The sequence below is a fragment of the Mobula birostris genome, chromosome 3, assembly GCF_030028105.1.
Source record: "Mobula birostris isolate sMobBir1 chromosome 3, sMobBir1.hap1, whole genome shotgun sequence".
In the NCBI taxonomy this organism is placed as follows: Eukaryota; Metazoa; Chordata; class Chondrichthyes; order Myliobatiformes; family Myliobatidae; genus Mobula; species Mobula birostris.
Genome location: NC_092372.1, coordinates 126,809,181 through 126,824,250, shown reverse-complemented (window position 1 = coordinate 126,824,250; position 15,070 = coordinate 126,809,181). Strand labels below are relative to the sequence as shown.

The 15,070-nt window shown below is 46.3% G+C and overlaps 1 pseudogene; it reads left to right on the top strand.

Moving 5' to 3' along the window:
• LOC140194697 (AP-4 complex subunit beta-1-like) overlaps window positions 1-15,070 on the top strand; it is a 133,322-nt pseudogene that overhangs the window by 103,848 nt on the left and 14,404 nt on the right.

Sequence of the window (15,070 nt, the reverse complement as noted above, 5' to 3'; positions counted from 1 at the left end):
ACTGACGAGGAGCTTGGTACTCACCCAGTGCCCCCAGGTACCCTCTGGAACCCCTCCCTCTGCGGCACTGCTGAAGGCAAACATCAATACGGATGGCCAAATCCACCAGGACTTCAAAGATGGCAGGAAGGTCCTGGGTGACCAGCTCATCTTTGATGTCTTTGGAGAGGCCATTCAGGAAGGTGTTGTACTGTGCCTCAGACGGCTGTTCCCCATTCTCTCACCCAACTGGACAGTTGGGCGATGGCGTAGGCTACCTTGGCTCGATCAGTTGGAAATGTTTTTGTAATTCAAAAATGAGGGTGCACTGGGAATGAAAAGAGCGGCAGGTACTGGGCTCACCTGAGTAATCAGGACCCCACTACTAAGCACATGTTTCCCTCTCCACCCCTCTCCGCTTTCTGCAGGGATCGGCCCTCTGTGACTCCCTTATCCGCGCGTCCATCCCCACTGATCTCTCACCCGGCACTTATCCCTGTAAGCGCAAGTGCTACACCTGTCCCTACACCTCCTCTCTTGCCACCATTCGGGGCCCCAAACAGTCCTCCCAGCTGAGACAACACTTCACTTGTGAGTCTGTTGGGGTCATCTATTGCATCCGGTGCTCCCGGTGCGGCCTCCTCTACATCGGTGAAACCCGACGCAGATTGGGGGACTGCTTCGCCGAGCACCTCCACGCAGTCCGCCACGACAGGATCTCCCGGTAGCCACCCACTTCAACTCTGCTTCCCATTCCCATTCAGATATGTCCATATATGGCCTCCTCTACTGCCATGATAAGGCTAACCTCAGGTTGGAGGAGTAACACCTCATATACCATCTAGGTAGTCTCCAGCCCTGTGGTATGAACATAGAATTCTCCAACTTCCGGTAATTCCCTCCCCTTCCCTACCTCTATCCCTATTTCACTCTACACCCTCCCCCAGCTCCCTCATGGTTCCACCTCCTTCTTCTACTACCCATTGTTTTCAGGGCTATGACATCAATGCTTCCCCTCCCTCACCCCTTTGTCTTTCAAATTACTGGTCTTTCAACTGAAGCTACAAGCATTCTTCAAATCCTTCCCCATCTTTCATTCTTCAGTCCTGACAAAGGGTTCCGGCCCGAAACTTCGACTCATTATTTCTAACTGATACTGCCTGACCTACTGAGTTCATCCAGTGTACTGAAAGTGTCACCCGAGTAATTTTCTGGAGGAGGCAGACGGAGCTTTTGGACAGGAGGAGTGAGTGAGAATGTGGAGGGTGGGGCAGAAGATGCAGTCGCAGAATGTTGATGGGTGCTTGGACAGCTGGAGTGACTGAGTCTGGGCAACAAGATCGGCTACATTGGAAGAAAGTGACTCCACTGCCCTGAACACAGAGTCCAGCTGGTTCTGGTGTCTCTGCAGCATCACTCCCTATTGTTCCAGGACAGCTCTCAGACAACCAGGGTCTGCTCGATCCATTCTGGCCAGATTGTACTGTCAGGTCTCTGGAGCAGGGATCCAATCACAGACCCAGTACTGGGCATACAGTGACATTAATTGAGTAACAAATACCGAGGTGCAAACAGAGTTGGTGTCGCAGTTCAGGCAGAGATCAAAACATCCAGAGAAATCCAAAAACCAGAATCAGGAAACAGGCAGTGTCAATATTCAGATTGACAGCTAACAGATACAAATGCTGGAAAGGCTCAGGAAAATTCACTGGCACAATCTGGCAACAAACTGGGAGGGGTGAAGTAAGAGCTGGGAAATTGATCAGTGAAAGAGATAAAGGGCTGAAGAAGGAGAAATCTGATAGGAGAGGAAAGAAGGCCATGGAAGAAAGAAAATGGGGAAGAGCAGAGGGATCTGATGGGCAGGTAAGGAGATAAAGTGAGAGAAGGAAAAGGGAACAGGGAATGTTGAAGGAGAGGAGTGGGGGGCATTACCAGAAGTTTGAGAAATCAGTGTTCATGCTATCAAGTTGGAGGACATCTCCTTCGTCCTGGAATGAAAAGCCTCATCCTGAGAGCAGATGCGGCAGAGACTGAGGAATTGCAAGAAGGGGATGGCATTTTTGCAAGAGACGGTGAGAAGAGGAATAGTCCAGATAGCTGTGAGAGTCAGTAGGCTTATAGTAGACATCAGTAGATAAGCTGTCTCCAGAGACAGAGACAGAAAGATCTAGAAAGGGGAGGGAGGTGTCAGAAATGGACCAGGTAAACTTGAGGGCAGGGTAAAAATTGGAGGCAAAGTTAATAAAGTCAACGAGCTCAGCATGTGTGCAGGAAGCAGCGCCAATGCAGTCATCGATGTAGCGAAGGAAAAGTGGGGGACTATGTAGTGAAGGAATAGATGTCCTCCTTTTTTAAAGAAAGGGGCTTCCCTTCCTCCACCATCAACTCTGCTCTCAAACTCATCTCCCCCATTTCACTCACATCTGGTCTCACTCCATCCTCCCACCACCCTACTAGGAATAGGGTTCCCCTGGTCCTCGCCTACCACCCCACCAGCCTCCGGGTCCAACATATTATTCTCCGTAACTTCCGCCACCTCCAACGGGATCCCACCACTAAGCACATCTTTCCCTCCCCTCCTCTCTCTGCTCTCTGCAAGGATCGTGCCCTACACGACTCCCTTGTCCATTCGTTCCCCCCCCCCATCCCTCCTCACTGATCTCCCTCCTGGCACTTATCCTTGTAAGCGGAACAAGTGCTACACATACCCTTACACTTCCTCCCTTACCACCATTCAGGGCCCCAGACAGTCCTTCCAGTTCACCTGTGAGTTGGCTGGGGAGATATACTGCATCTGGCGCTCCCGATGTGGCCTTCTATATATTGGCGAGACCCGATGCAGACTGGGAGATCGTTTTGCTGAACACCTATGCTCTGTCCGCCAGAGAAAGCAGGATCTGCTAGTGGCCACACATTTTAATTCCACATCCCATTCCCATTCTGACATGCCTATCCACAGCCTCCTCTACTATAAAGATGAAGCTACACTCGGTTGGAGGAACAACACCTTATAGTCCGTCTGGGTAGCCTCCAGCCTGATGGCATGAACATTGACTTCACTAACTTCTGCTAATGCCCCACCTCCCCTTCGTACCCCATCCGTTATTTATATACACAATTCTTTCTCTCACTCTCCTTTTTCTCCCTCTGTCCCTCTCACTATACCCCTTGCCCATCCTCTGGGTCCCCCACCCTCCCCCTTTTCCTTCTCCCTGGGCCTCCTGTCCCATGATTCTCTCCTATCCCCTTTGCCAATCACCTGTCCAGTTCTTGACTCCATCCCTCCCCCTCCTGTCTTCTCCTATCATTTTGGATCTCCCCCTCCCCCTCCCACTTTCAAATCTCTTACTAGCTCTTCCTTCAGTTAGTCCTGACGAAGGGTCTCGGCCTGAAACGTCGACTCTACCTCTTCCCCGAGATGCTGCCTGGCCTGCTGCGTTCACCAGCAACTTTGATGTGTGTTGCTTGAATTTCCAGCATCTGCAGAATTCCTCGTGTTTGTGTTCTTACGATCCCAGTTCCTAATCAGGACAAAATCTCCAGGCTCAGTGGTGGGGTAGTCGCCCTTAGACTGGGTTTCGTCCTCTTGATAGGGCTGTCGTACCTGTGAATTTAAGCTTTGGAGTTTTAGTTAATTTGCATAAATATCCCTAAGGTATGCATGTCCATCCTCTGAGGAAGGGGAGGTCGGGCCGATTCCGACCCCCATGGGGTTCGCATGGCTCTTCCGTAGATAATCTCGGCGGGGGATAACCCCGTTTTAACTGAGGGTGTGATTCTCATGTGGAACAAGGCCAAGGGTAGAACCTTTAACCAGGTCAGTCCAGTCTCCTGGGTAAGTTTGGCCAACTTATCTTTCAAGCTACCATTGGCTCGTTCTACTATACTAGCTGCCTTTGGGTGGTGGGTGCAGTGGAACTGTTGCTTTATAGCCAACTCCTTGCCGATTCCTTCATTTATTTTGGCTACAAAGTGCGGTCCACTGTCTTGAGCTTATCATTTCCGGGAGTCCATAACGGGGAATTATTTCCCTCAGCAATATTTTTTACCACCGTTGTAGTAGTATTGTCAGTCGTGGGGATAGCTTCAATCCATCTGCTAAATACATCTACTATTACTAAACAATGCTTATAACATTGTACTCTAGGTAATTCTATAAAATCAGGTTGCAGACAAGCAAAAGGCCCATCGGGCAAGGGGGTGGTTCCAGAACCACAGGGCATCCCTTTTCCAGCACTTGTCTTTTTACAAATTGAGCATGCTTTAGCTTGTTTTTCAGCTGCTTTCTAGAAATCAGGGTGCCACCAAGTTTGTAATAAAGTATTAACCATTCCCTCCTTGCCCAAGTGTGTATAGTTATGCACGTAATCAATTAAGATAGGTAAAAACACAGAAGGGACACAAACCTGTCCCGCAGGGGTCACCCATAGATTATCCTGAGGTTTAAGGTGACACCCCGTTTGGGACCATAGTTTACGCTCTTCATCAGGCGCGTCCCCCTGCAACATACATATCTCACCCATGTCTGGCATACCCGTCCTTGAGTTTTGTCTAACAGGAGCCTGCTGGGATCCCGAGGGGACTAAAAGTGTGGGATTCAAGGCTGTCTGTTTAGCTGCTGCATCAGCTCGAGCGTTACCTTTTGAAATCTCATCAGATTCTCTGATGTGAGCAGCGCATTTAATAACCGCCACCCTGGTCAGGAGCTGTAAGGCTTGCAGTGAGTTATATACAAAAACAGCGTTACTGATGGGTTGGCCTGTTGAGGTTAAAAATCCTCTTATGTTCCCACAAGGTATCATAATCATGAGCCACCCCAAAGGTATAGCGGGAATCCGTATACGTACAGTAAATATTGGCGGACATCCCCTTGGCTAGTATACGAGCCCTGGTCAGGGCAAAGAGCTCTGCCTTCTGTGCGGACATAGGGTTTCAAAGGACCCTTGTTCGACTGCCTCGGAGTTAGTGACGACTGAGTATCCCGAGCAGCCCTGTCCTGTAGGCGCGATAAAAGAGCTACCATCAACATACAAAATCAGCTCGGCATTGCGGAGCGGTCCATCTGCCAGATCCTCGCAGGAGGCCGTAAAAAGCTAGTTTCTCAGCATACAATCGTGCTCCGGTGAGGGAAGATGCTACGGTGGCTCTGTTAAAATCGTGGCGGGGTTCAACGTTGTGCAGTGAGAGAAAGTAAGTAGGGGATTGTTAAGTAAAGCCGTTTCATACTTATTCTGACGTGCTTGAGTCAAATGCGGGGTTTGTTGGGAGGTTAATAGTTCAACCACAGAGTGGGAGGTCAGGACCGTAACTTGCTGGTATCAGCATATAAATTGCAGGCAGCACTTGCGAGCAGGGTGGCAATCCTGCAGCAACTGGATCTAATTTTGTGGAGTAGGACGCCACCGGCCTTTTGCGGTCGCTGTGCATTTAAGTGATGACGGCAGTGGCACAGCTCTCTCTAATGGTGGCATACAGCTGAAAAGGGCGATCGTATAATGGTCGGACGAGAGATGGAGCCCTTAGAAGTCTGTCCTTTAGTTCTGTAAAAGCCGCTAATTGTTCAGTCGTTAGAGTAAAACTAAGCGGGTCATTGGAGGACGCCAGGGGAGTTATCAAGTGGATATAAATGGCGACATTAGGTATCCATTGTCTGCAAAAATTCAGAAGGCCGAGGAAGGCACGCATTAGTGTCGGCGATGGGTCGTATCCGATCTGCTGTCAGTTTCCATTCCTTGTCTGAGAGTACAATCCCTAGAAACTCAACTTCTTCCTGAGAACGTTTTACCTTGTGAAGTGGGACCACATAGCCCAAAGAATATAAGAAGTTCAGTAATACCGTGGTGTCAGTTTCACAATCTTGCGGATTGCTACTGGCTAGGAGTAGGTCATCCACATACGGGACAACGGTAAAACTCCTCGACAGCTCCAGGGTGCGTAATTGTTTCTGAAGAGTCTGTCAAAACAGGCTCGGAGAGTGGATGAAACCAGGTGTATTGTTGCCCTTGATAGGTAAAGTCGAATACATTTTGTGAATCTGGATGTAGAGGGACAGCGAAAAACGCATGTTGTAAATCTATTATAGTAAAAACACATGCATCTGCAGGTATACAACTTAGAATAGTAGCCGCGTTCGGAACTAATGCATGGAGCTGAGCAACGATTTCATTTATTTTCCTTAGATCTTCGTCCAGGTTTGGGGACAGGGAAAGTAGTGGTATTGCAAGGAGAGCTACCGGGAACTAGAATTCCTTGCGCCACGGAGAAGTCAATTAGCGCCCGCACCCCTTCTTCTGCCTCTGGTTTCAGGGGGTACTGAGATATAGAGGGCAAAACTTGGTTTTCCTTTAACTTAATTCGAATTGGGGCACAGGTGGTACAACCAATCTCATAGCCAGACGTGGCCCATAGCTAGGGAGCAAACTCCTTATTCTGGTCCATACCGGAAATGTGGCGGACCAGGCGCCCGATCTTTTGGTTCGGTTGCTTTCAGTATCTTAATCGTCCCTCGGGAAAGACTTGCCAGATCCCGTTAGTATCGGCATCCAGCTGAGTCAGTGTATAAGCAAGAAATCCCAGGCTTTTAGGCTTATACCCAGGATTAACAGGCAGGGTGATGTGTGGAACCACTAACCCCGCCTGACGCCAGAGGTAGTCTGGAATTTCAGCTAGGTAAGCTGTACTTTCCTCACCCTCTACTTCTCCTGTCAACAGTATCGGGTACTCCAGTCCTTCGAAGGGTGCATAATTTCGGCTATCTTCAATAGAGCATCTGGTAGGATCGTAGCATACGGTTACACGGGGGTCTACTGTCGGGGCAAACATCATTCGGTCAATGCTCAAACCCCACCGTTGAGGGGCTGCAAACCGGGGGTGTTGTCGGCGGCCCAGCAGCGCTAAGGTAATGCCTTCATCCGTGCAGACTATTTCAACTCCCAGAGGACAGAGCAGATCTCTCCCGGCCAGGTTGCGTCCTCGATTAGTGGTCACAGTGAAGGAAACGTTGCAACAATGTCCACAATATTCAACTGATAACAGCTGAGTACGCGGGTAGGGGCACTCAAGTCTTTCAACTCCTGACAGAACAATGGTAGTACCTGATAGCTGGAATCCCTTATCCCTCGCTATCTCCTGATCGAGGGTGGAAGTGGTTGCCCCCTCTATCAATCATAAATGGAATCGGGATTCCGGCCACTTGTAGGGTGATATTAAGCTCCTGGCCTGGGGACGTGCTTACCACCGGGAGGTTTCTTCCTGTGGGTCAGGCGCTGAAGGGGTTGTTTGTTGAGAATGGAGCGCATGAGAGCCCTTGAAGTGGTGGTCCAGATCCAGATGTCCGTGGGCAGTTGACCCTCCAATGCCCATTAGCCGCCGCAATTATAGCAAGGGCCTCTCGGGGATACTTCAGGTTCCCGGCGATACCCTCCTAGGCCTCATGGTGATCCCCTTGGGGGTTCTTGAGCCATATTGCGGCTGGACGATTGCCACCAGTCGGGAGGTTGGTCCCATGGTTCCCCATCATCAGGGTTGGGCCAATCTGGGAACCGCCGGTCAGGATCTCCCGGTCCGATCCCTCCCTGAGAGTGGGTCTCCATTTCCCTTCGCTGGTCCCCTCCGGGAGGGGTGCTGTACATACTCAGTTTTTACCTGAAGAGGGCAGCAGGGCCGTGGCTCACCGTGTTTATCCCAGTAGTATACTACCGCCCGTCTCATCTGAGGTCTGTTATTATCGGACCAGTCTATATTATTCGTTCTGACCATGTCCGCGAAGTCAGAAGGCATACACTGCAAAATCATTGCATTAAACAGTGGGGAATCTCGGCCATCTTTAAAGGCGGAATCGCCTGCAAATGCCTCGTAGCAGGCCACAAACTCTCCCAATAGTCGGATCCCGACTCCCCTGGCTTGGGCTTACATTCTAAAACTTTGGTAATATTTACTGGCTGTTGCAGGGTTCGTTCAAGGAACTGAATAATTTTTTTCTACCTGATGGTCGTCACCATGGACAGCTACCTCAAGATTCTCATAGGTTTGATGTCTCCCTATACCCTCCTGCCATTTCTGTTTTCTCTCAGGCGATAGTATCATGCAGCATAATCCAAGTGGATCCTGTGGAGTGGCATTATACATCTGAAACGGTACTTCGGATATATTGAGCGAACATTGCAGGCTTCTCCTTTCTACCGGGCGCCTGATTCATTAACATGATCATCTCCTGGGGTTTCCAGGGAGCATACGCCCTAATGGTCGGTCCTGGTTTCCTCCCTGACCAGCCTGGGGGTTCGGCATCTGGCGAATGGGGTATTGGTATGGCGGTGACATAGTCATCCCTTCAAACAGGCGTCGGAGTTCTTCTCCCTCGCCCCTCTTATTCCCAGGCCATGACAGCCTCCCCCCCCCCCCCTTATTATGGGGATATAATTTCACTCGTTCGCCTATTCCCTGTTGAGCAGGGCCTGGACAGGGAGGTGGTAGGGGTGCCGTTGGTGGAGTCGGGGGCACTGGCGGGGGTGATAGTCAGGGATAGCAACCCCATTCCTCATCTCTATCAGTGCCACCAGAATCATCAAATAGAGTCAGTATGCCAGACATAGGTTCGGGATGCCGAATTTCTCTTCCCTTGCGCGCTCAACATTGACAATCTAAACCTTCTTGCCTGACCATATCAGCCTTTGCCTGCTTACGCTGCTGTTCCTGCTCTCTCTTCCGTCGCCCATCTACCCACTCACACTCTGTTTTCAGTGCCTCCCAACTCTTGGGAGTCCCTTCTGCCGTACATACCTCTATCCCTTCATCACAGGCATTAATCCTCCAACTGGCCAGTAAAGTACTATTCCATTTGGTAACGGCTCTATCTTTCCATTCTTTAGTCAATAATTACCACTTTTTACCGTAATTCTTTTTCCATATTAAATTTACTGCTTGTTCACAAGAGGTTATATCCCAAGTTCCTCCCAATGGCCACACATCATTTCTTAGTTTCTTAGTCAGTTCTGCACTTAACATGCGGAGATCCTTTTCCTTATCTGGCACTTGTTCAAACATAGACTGCAATGGAGTTCCCTTGCCCTCTGTATCTAAAGTCTGCCCTGTCCTGTGCTGATTATTCACTTATACAGTTCAATTGACCAGGCCAGAGGCCTGTTGCCTAATTTGTCAGCACCCGCAGACTTGAATACTCACAAAACAACTGCTTACCTTATTCTCCTGGTCTAGGTGGTTCGCTGGATCCTGTCAAGGTACAGGATTCGATGGGTGAGGGGCAGAACGCCTGATCAGACACAAGAAGAGGCCACAGGTAAAACACCTCAGGGCACCCTACCACTCAGTTGTGTTTCATTAAAACCCTCGGTTGCTTACTCAGCCCAGAGAAATATTCCCTATGTTGGGATCTGAGTCACAGCACTAAATGTAAAGTTAATTCACCAGACCAATAATCAAACCACACAGTTCTTTACTTTATCCTCTTCACCAGTTTATTGTTTGAGCTCAGCTGGTGAAAAAACTGAAAGCTGAACATCGATGAGACAGAGTTTCTACCTGTCTCTCTGGCGGCACAAACAAGATTCTGATTTAACAAGCAGGAATGCTACAATCTATAGGACAAGCAGACAAAGAAAACTCAGTTACAAAGGTATTCCAAGTCAGTTACAGCGAAACTCAATTACTTAGATAAGAGAGTCTACTAAATCAGATTTTAATTACTAATTGATATATTGTCCACTCCGTATCAGTTATTATTTTGCTAGGCCCCTGACTTGATTACAGACAGATGTCTTTATCATTATGCCTCTCTTTTAAACAAAGAAAACTTGTCAGTGCAGCAAAACAGCAAGGCATGATCGATCTGTGATTTGAGTGAATCCAGCCCTCATATTACCTTGAAGGAACAGCAGTGAGCTGTCAATCTGGTGAGCTGTTAATCTAAATAGACTGCGGGCACATTCCGCACTGAAGCAGACAGAATTTGTTCACTAACACACATAGGTTGAAACTTAAGTTTTTATCCCATTGTTCACCAGAATCAGAGAATCATTTCTTACTTCCCCAACGCCCTTAAACTTCATCAACTTCAGCTGTGCTGAAATGGGAAATCCAGGTATCGAGGTGGTAACTGTTCACAACACTACCAACTTGTTAAATTCATAGATTCTGTTTAACAGTCTTAAAGCTGCTACAAACTGTTCTGTTTGTCAGTTGTTCACATTTGGATAAGTGATGTTTTCACTGGATCTGTACTGATAAAGTAAATTGTGTTTTGTTTAGAATACCTCTCATAAGTGAAAATATTCAGCAGCTAGTGCTGAATGGATTGAGAGGCAAGGCATCCTACGTCAAACGGGCAGCGGTCCTAGGTTGTGCAAAAATGCAGAATTTTCCGGGAGACACAGAAGTTTTAAATACAAAAACGTTATTTCATTGATTTACAACATGCCTTCTTACTGATCACTGTCTTGTTGGCTTTTTAATGAAACTACATTATTCTGGTATATTGAGAACTTTAATTCTGAACTGACAGATATGGCTGTTATTTAAGTTAATTCTCCAATGTAGTTTTAATTCAGGTTTTTTGATTGTTACTCTGTATTACAATCAATTTTGCAGTTAACTGTGTAAGTTTATAGAGAAGATGGGAAATGGGGCCCAGAGGAGTCACATAACAAACCAGTGGGATTTCTGAACATTTGGGTAGAACAGGGGTTTCCAATCTGGGTCCATGGACCCTTCGGTTAATAGTCGGGCTCCAGAGTTGAAAATGTGATAGAGGATTACTGGAGGCAATTTAGCTGGAACTGTCACTAATAGTAATTATCTTTCATTGTGATCATAATGTACATATATTGATGTGTTCAAAGTAAATTTATTATCAAAGTACATGTATATCACGATGTACAACCCTGAGATTCACTCTTTTGCAGGCATATGGAATAAATCCATAATAGAATAATAACCATAATAGAATCAATGAAGGCCCATGTTAACTTGGCGTTGAACCAGTGTACAAAAGACCCATATGTGCAAATGCAAGAAAAATAAGCTATAAATATTGAGAACATGGAGTGAAGAGTCCTTCAAAGTGAGCTCATAGGTTGTGGAAACACTTCAGTAATGGGGCAAGAAAAGTTATCCCCTCTGGTTCAAGAGCTTGATGGTTGAGGGTAATAATTGTTCCTGAACCTGGTGGTGTGAGTCCTGAGGCTTCTGTGCCACCTCCCTAATGGCAGCAGTGAGAAGAGAGCATGACCTGGATGGTGGGGGTCCCAGGTTTACCTACGAGCAATTCTATAGTCGATCATCAGTGGTTAGAAATATGATTCTTAATTTCTGCCAAGTTTTTTAGCTACTATATTAATGTGAGGGAGTAGAAAACCCTTCAGCCCCCAGATGTTTTCTGGCATTCTGATTCTGGTATTCTGATCTATATGGCAGACCCAATACATGTTCTTTTTAAATTTCAGAATGCTTAAGGGTATTATGTATTGAAAATATTATCAGTCCACTTTGAAATTTTCTTTTGGCTAATCCTTCATAGATTGTATTCATTTCCAGGGGCTCTTATTTTTTAAATTGCAATGTGGAGCCTGTGTCTTCTGGAACTTTCCACAAATAACATCTATAGACATTTCTTTTGTTTCTCAGTTGTTTCCACTGCAGAATTCACAAAGTTTTATTAACTTGTGTAAAGGAAGTATTGATTTATTATTGTCAAATCTATCAAGATAGAGTGAAAAGCTTGACCTATATACTGGTCACCTGTATTGTAAAGACACTGCCCTGAAGAAGGCAATGGCAAATCACTTCTGTGGAAAACTTTACCAAGAATATTTTATGGTCATGGGAAGACCACGATCGCCCATGACATATGACACGGCACAGAATGATGATTAGTTTTAAGCTCTCATTAGTCAGGGTTGCTTCATTTCATTCATTTCATGCACAGATATCAGTCTGTAATTGTATCTATAGATCATGTACTCCAACAAATGGTTTCTGTGAACATTTATCACAGTTTAATTCAGTTTTGTGAGGTTAATTTCTGCTTCATTGTCAATATTGATCTTTCCTTAATTTGACACATTATGTCCAATCAAACAATATTTTTTGCTGTCAAATGGTAGTCACTCAGGCTTGTTATTCATTAGTAATGAAAGAGTGCTCCTTCCTGGTAGAGCGGAGACTACTTTTGACCAGATGATATATCTTCTTGGCATTGAGGCCCTCTGTTTGTCAGGGGGGTGGGGCTGGGAAGGGTGACCATGGATGTTCTGTCCCAGCTCTCTGCATGACATACAAGCCAGGACAGTGCGAAAGGGAGATCAGGCTGTTGTCCATGGAGCAGGCTTCCCTCTTCACACAGCTGATAAACCCAAAGTAACAGCAGAGACCAATACAGTTTGGCACCAGTGGTGTTGCAGGAGTTGCCAGTCAGTGTTGAACTCATGGTAAGTCTGCCTTAGGGACTCTAGCTTCAGCTTTTTCCCTCTGGGTTTACTTCTGAAGCCTTCCCCATGAGTGGCTGTAGCCACAGGTCAGTGGAGGTTTGAGATCAGAGATTCTCTCTCCTGGAGGAGCTGCCATGGTTGACAAGCCCCATCTGCCCGAAGTGACTGGTCTTAAGGTGCCAGTAACCCACCTCTTCCCCTTCTGTCAGTAGAAATGGTTCTGAAGAACTTTGTAGCCAAGCCACGCGTGAAGAGCAAAAGCTGGACTTGGTTGTCAGAGGCTATTTGAGGTACATGCCATTGTGAGCATTTAATAGGTAGTGGGAGGTGGAAGGTTACCTACACTTTTCTCCTCACTGTATTAATTTCTGTTTGAAGAGGCGGGGTCTGGGTTTGTTTGGTAATGGCCGTACCTTTATTCCTTTCTGATCCCCTTCCTGCAGATGGGGCAATGGTAAATGAACTGTATGCAATGTTGCGAGACTCTGACCCTATTTTTATGGTAAACTGCTTGAGAGCACTGGAAGGAATCTTGAAACGTGAAGGAGGTGTGGTCATCAACAAACCAACAGTACATCACCTTTTAAACAGGTCAGTTCTGTGCAATTCAAGTCAAGTCAAGCCAAGTCACTTTTTATTGTCATTTCGACCATAACTGCTGGTGCCTCATGTCGAGCCTCTCGAAACACTTCATGATGATGAATGTGAGTGTGACGGGGCAGTAGTCGTGGATATGCTTTTACTATGTTCTTCCTTTAAAAATTCAGCTATAGTTTTTGACTTTGTTAAAATGATGGCAACAAAGTGTTTTCAGAATTACTTCACGGCCATTTTACAAACGACTCCTTGGGATGTATTTAAACTGACCTGAACTCCTCACTATCTTGAAGGGCAAAGTTTTATCAATCCTCATTCTTTGTGCCTCGGCAATGACGTTGAAACATTCGGATGTTGATGCATAGCAAAGCTTCACAGCTTCCATGTTGTCAAACATTCATCCGGTTCAAACATCCTGGCTGACTGTGTAATCTTGGCAAAAGTTTATGATCCAGATTACCATCACATGATGCTTCTATGGCCAAATAACTATTTCAGTACATTATAGGTGGAAAGTGGCATATATTTCTGGGATAGTACTCTGGCGCAAATTTACTCCTTTTGGTAAAATTGAGAACATTCAGAATTGTGGGAAGAACTTAAAGTGCAATAAAACAATTTATTAAGCCACTCCTTTTTTTCTGTAGAATGAAAGACTTGGATCACTGGGGTCAGAGTGAAGTGCTGACATTCCTCGTTCGCTATAAACCTCAAACTGAAGATGAAGTGTTTGCTATTCTGAATGTGCTCGATGGTTTTCTCAAGAGCAGCCAGCCCAATGTTGTCATGGCAACCACCAAACTTTTCCTCCTCCTTGCTGAAGATTTTCCCAACGTACAGACAGATGTTCTAGAAAGGATCAGAGGGCCATTGTTGACTATTTGCACCTCTGAGTGCCACGAGCTGTGTTTCCTTGGCCTGTGTCATGCCCGGCAGCTTAGCCGGGCACTTCAGTGGTCACTACAGGAAATTTTACTGCACATACACTGAACCAAATTACATCAAGTATCAGAAGATGGAGATCTTGCGGGATCTGGTAAATGATGAGAATGTCCAACAGATACTTGAAGAGTTTCAGACCTACTGCACTGATGTTTCTGTAGAGCTGGCCCAGATGGCCATTTTAAATATAGGTGAAAAATTAAACTATTTTGCATGTTCGCATGTTTCAAATTAGTTCTACTATCCTTCAGACCCAATTAGATATTTGCCTATTAAGTATTCTTATTGTGACTAATTATACAGAGATGGCAAAAATAACCTTGTGTTTATGTCTGGCAGTTCTACATCTTTTGGGGGGATATGATCCTGCTACTGAGCAGCAGACACAGTGGAGAAAGTTGGGATTCCTCGCCAATTCCCAGAGAGGCCAGTTCACCTCCTCCTTCAGCAAGTGCACCAGCCCTATATTCTTCTCAGAAACTTCATATGGATAGGGAATACAGATAACTCGGCTGAGAGCACACCCATTATTTGTGTAACTGGATCACAAGCAGTGTTCCACTGCACCCAGTAAATTCACATTATATTTGTATTCTTGTTTTGTTCGAGGTTTTGTCTATTGCCAGAGAAGTCCTGTATTCACAAACTCATTTTCTGTGGTCTATCAGACCATAAGAACATAAGATATTGGAGCAGAAATAGGCCATTTGGCCCACTGAGTCTGCCCCACCATTCAATCATGGGCTGATCAATTCTTCCAGTCATCCCCACTTCCCTGCCTTCATCCTTTACCCTTTGATGCCCTGGCTAATCAAGAACCTATCTATTTCTGCCTTAAATACACCCAATGACTTGGCCTGCACAGCCACTTGTGGCAAAATATTCCACAGATTTACCACCCTCAAACTAAAGTAATCTCTCCACATCTCTGTTCTAAATGGATGTCCTTCAATCCTGAAGTAGTGCCCTCTTGTCCTAGAATCCCTTACCATGGGAAATAACTTTGCCACATCTAACCTGTTCAAGCCTTTCAACATTCAGAATGTTTCTATGGGATGCCCCCCTCATTCTCCTGAATGCCAGGGAATACAGCCCAAGAGCTGCCAAAT